This window comes from Tenrec ecaudatus, chromosome 2 (assembly GCF_050624435.1).
Source record: "Tenrec ecaudatus isolate mTenEca1 chromosome 2, mTenEca1.hap1, whole genome shotgun sequence".
NCBI lineage: Eukaryota > Metazoa > Chordata > Mammalia > Afrosoricida > Tenrecidae > Tenrec > Tenrec ecaudatus.
This window is the reverse complement of record NC_134531.1, coordinates 196,944,209-196,949,059: the sequence shown is the minus strand read 5'-3', so window position 1 is coordinate 196,949,059 and position 4,851 is coordinate 196,944,209. Positions and strand designations below refer to the sequence as shown.

The 4,851-nt window shown below is 42.0% G+C and overlaps 1 pseudogene; it reads right to left on the bottom strand.

The window, feature by feature from the left end:
• Positions 1 to 1,119: 1,119 nt before the first annotated feature.
• Positions 1,120 to 2,044, bottom strand: LOC142441179 (purine nucleoside phosphorylase pseudogene; annotated as a pseudogene).
• Between the last annotated feature and the right edge of the window lie 2,807 nt (positions 2,045 to 4,851).

The window sequence follows — 4,851 nt, the reverse complement described above, 5'->3', positions numbered from 1 at the left end:
ATTTATGAATAATGAAGAGTTCATGAGGGAGGAGGGAGTGAAGAGAGAAGGGGAAAGTGAGCAGCCGATATTAAGGGCTCAAGTAAAAGGCAAATGTTTTGAGAATGATGATGGCAACAAATGTACATATGTGCTTGACACAATGGATGTATGTATGGATTGTGATAAGAATTATATGAGACCCCAATAGAATGATTTTTTTTTTAAAAAGACAAGGTAATGCACCAGTAGTGGGGACCATTTTCATTTGGGTCATCTTCCCATGTAACTCACTTGTGAAGTAGGTCTTGAAGGAGCCTCGAGCTCTAGTGACATGATCCATGCGGCTTGGCCCACAGATAGCTCACTATCTCAATAGCACAGAGAGCACACTAGCAGAAGCAGCAGCACATTAGTTTGATCACCAAGGAGAAAGAGTAAGATAGGATGCCAGCCGTCTTTATCTCAGTTGCCCTCCAGTCAAGCTGCAACCTGATTAACCACTGCCCATATATTCCTATTGGCCTAGCGGGCAATATAAACCTCACTATCACAAGTCATTAGCCACCCTGTATAAGAAAGATGAGGTTTTCTTCTCCAAGAAAGACTTACAGCCTCAAGAACTGTGGAAAATGGTTCTACTCTGCCCTACAGGGTCACCATGACTCAAAAATGTCATAACGGCAGTGAGTTTAGTTTTACTGATTTTTAGAATTTTTTAAATTATTTTTTTCCTTCTTTTTATTATTCAAGCACAATATATTAAAAGTCATAAGAGGTACTGGGCTGGTTCTTGTGTGGTCTCCCGTGCTTTGGGAATGACAGAACCCAGCCCCTAGGGATGTGAGAGCATTACTCCAAAAAGTGAGCGCTAGTTACTGTGCCAAGTTCAGAGGCCCAAGTCAGACCCTGGCACACGCACAGATGGGTTAGGGGTGGGCTCCAGTGTGGGAAAGATCGGGGATGGAAATGGATTCAGAAAAACAGCTGAGCTAAAGAGTATCTGGCACCAGAAGGGTCTTGTGGGAGAAGTGGAAACGATCCTCTCCTCTCTGCGATGACCTTAAGGACAAGGAAGGTGACCCCGCAAGAGGGCCAAAGTGGGTAGCAGCTAGTTGGATTCCACAAGGCAGTGGCTGGTCAACTGGCACTGTGAGGGGGAGGGATGCAGGACATAAGAAGGGAGACGACCTGTTCCAATTTCTGCGCAGCTTGTTTGCCCGCTGCTAGGACTTCCTCGTGATTGGTCTTTTCCAGGCTCTCATAATTCAGGACCACCGTGTTGGTGATGAGGGAGAAGCCAAAGACTCGAAGTCCACAGTGCCGTGCTACTATAACTTTGGGGACCGTGCTCATGCCAACAGCATCTGCCCCCAGCTTCTGCAGTAGACGAGACTCTGCCACAGTCTCAAAGTTAGGGTCCGCCAAAATCACGTAGGTGCCTTCCTGTAGTTCTCGTTGTTCCCCCATTTGTTTCCAGGTTTTGTGAGCAATCTTTCTCAGATCCCGGTCATAGGCATCAGACATGGGAGGGAAACGAACTCCAAACCTCTCCTCATTGGGGCCTATCAGAGGATTCTGACCAGAGAAACCAGGTATGTTGATATGGTCACGGATCAGCATGATATCCCCAACTTGAAATTTGGGGTTGAGTCCTCCGGCTGCATTGGTGACCCCTACGGTGTCCACACCCAGAAGCCGGAAAACCCTCACTGGGAATGTGACCTTCCAGAGGGGGTAGCCTTCGTACAAGTGGAATCTGCCCTGCATCACCACATAGGCTCTGCCATTCAGGAAGCCAAACACCAGCCGACCAGCATGTCCTGGAACTGTACTTAGGGGGAAGTTGGGAATCTCACTGTAGTCAAAGACCTTGCCTGAGTTACTTTCTCAGCCAGACCTCCTAGCCCAGAACCACAGATCACTGCCACTTGAGGTCGGTGCTTGGTGTGGGACAGAAGCCATTCAGCTGTCTTCTGGTAATCTTCATATGTGAATTGGCTCTCCATGGTCCCGGCGATGCCCTCGGGATGAGTCCGCGTGTCTCCGCTCGGATCCGCTGCGCTGGATTCAATTTTTAGAATTTTTATAAGTATTTGTCACATCACTCCGTGACATCGGTGTCCTCTTCACTACTGGTGATAGAGTCATAAGGCTTTTAATGTAATGAAATTTGATATTTCAGATCCCTAAAAACCAATTCAGAAAATGTATTATTAATATTAAGCTCCTTTAGATGACTACTGGTATCAAACACTGTATCAATGGGAGTTATCAGAGTAACAGGACAAATACAATACAGATAGCTACTCTGACACTCACAAAATCCTTTTAATAACCTCTGTGAAGATTTGAGTAAACGTGTACTTTGCAAAGAGGGTTCAGCCAAACACCCTCTACAAGGCTGCACCCTTTAGTTAAGGGGAAGATAATCATCTTCATTGTGAATTTTCTTGTTCATTGCTAAGTGATTATTTTGTATAATGAGAACACTTACTCTATAACTCATTAATCTAGGAGAGACCATAAAAAATGGCAATGGATGTTCAATCAAAGAATATAATACTGTCATGATGAAAACAGTAGGAAATTTATCATATTGATTTATAATTTCTTTTGTCTACCAGTTAATACTTAGGACAATTTTTCTTACTCTTTATATTTCAACTCTATTATTTTACTTTTGCATGTTCTTGGTGAGCTTCAAAAGGAGGTTCACTGGATCCCATGTTCTCATTGTCCTTTTCAAGTGTTACAAAGAGTAGTGTTATAATCACACCACTTATTTAAATATTCTCATTTTTAACTTTAAACAAATACATATTTCATAAGAATGTTCTAAATGTCTTTGTGGAAATGTTACTAGTGTCACATGCAGTCAAGTAGATGTCAGCTAATAGCAACTCTATCGGACAGAGTAAACTGCCCATGGGTTTCCTAGGATGCAATCTTTACCTCAGTAGAATATCAGCTCTCATTTTCCCCATAGAGCTTCTGGTGGTCTGAAAGACTACCCTTTCTGTTAGCAGCTTAGTGTTTAAGTACGGTGTCACCAAGACTTCTTTTTCTTATCTAAGGGTTGATATTACATGTATTTTGACTGTGACAGAATTGATGACCAGGGTAGTTTCCCCCAAGGATTCTGGGAATTCAGTATTTCCTCTTTGGAGGTGAGAGACTCTCTGCTCACTCCCTGCTGACAAGACACATGAACCCACCCTGATACAGCCCTGGGTACTGGAGAAGCTATGCAGAGACCCCTGCCAGTGCTGTGATGTTTCCAATGTCACTGATCCAAAGACTTTCTACCCACTGGCCTGTGTTCTTCTTCATTTGGTGTCACTGCATGTGTTTCATGAGTTTGAAGAGGACTTTATAGATTGCTGTCAGACACGTGGGCTAATATCACTATGGACTTGATCTGGACTGGGTTGGGATGTTTTCTTAATGCACAATTGCTCTTGTATATAAACCTCTTCCATATACATATATGTGTGTCCATGAATTTGTTTCTCTGGTCTACCCAGACTAACACAATGCCATAGACTATACATGTTTCTAGGACCTCCTATAAATATCTAGGACCACCAATGAGGTAACTCTGATCCCCAGTCATGTATTCTTTACAGTAGTTTAATCCAATAATTAAGTGATAAAAAGAAAACAGCTCTATGCAGTCTTCAGTATGGATTACTATTCAGTGTATATAAAATGAAAATCCTCACAACTTATCCAATGTAACGCACAATGATAAACAGAGAAAAGATTGATGTCGTCAAGGATTTCATTTTGCTTGGCTCCACGTTGGTTATGAATGCAGTTGTCAAAACATCAAATGGTGTACATCTTTGGGGACATCTGCTATACAAGACCCTTAAAGTGCTGAAAAATAAAAAATATATTTTCTTGAGCACTAAGATGAAATTCAAAGAAAATATGATGCACTTGAATCTAAATTGGTGAAGAATATTCAAAATCCCATGGACTTCAGGGAAAAGAATTGTTCTTGGAAGAAGTACAGCTGGAATGTTCCTCAGAAGCAGGGATCACAAGACTTGATCTCACATTCTTTGGATGTGTTATCAGGAGATACAAAGCTCTGGAGAAAAGTCATTTTAATAAATTGCTCAACTAATCAGAATGATTGGTTAAAGTAAGAGGGATTGAAGCACTTGTTGAAGATCAAAGAGTATAGCCTATACTACGGATTACAAGTCAATGTAGAAAAGATCAAACTTTTCACAACTGAACCAATAGGTAATGTCATGATAAATGGAGAAAATGTTGAAATTGTGAAGGAATTTGTCATTCTTGGATCCACACTCAATTCTCATGGAAGCAGCAGTCAAGAGATCAAAAGATGTAATGCATTGGGTAAATCTGCAGCATAAGACCTTTTTAGAGTGTTGAAAAGCAAGGATGTTACTTTGAGAACGAAGGTATGCTTCACCCAAACCATGGTATTCTCCATTGCATCATATGCATGTTCAAAGTGGACGTTGAATGAGGAAGGCTGTAAAAGAATAGATTCATTTGGATTGTGGCGCTGGAGAAGAATATTGAATGCACCATGGACTGCTAAAAAGACAACCTGATCTCTATTAGAAGAAGTAAGGCCAGAGTGCCCCTCAGAGGCAAGAATGGCAAGATTTCATCTCATGTACTGTGGACATGTTATCAGAAGAGACTTGTCCCTGGAGAAGGACATCATGCTTGGTAAAGTGGAGGGGCAATGAAAGAGAGGAAGTCTCTCAAGGAGATGGACTGACACAGTAGCTGCAGCATCAATGGACTCAGGCATAGGAACAATTGTGAGCATGGCTCAGGACTGTACATTGTTTAGTTCAGTCATGCGTGGCTTTGCTATAGGTT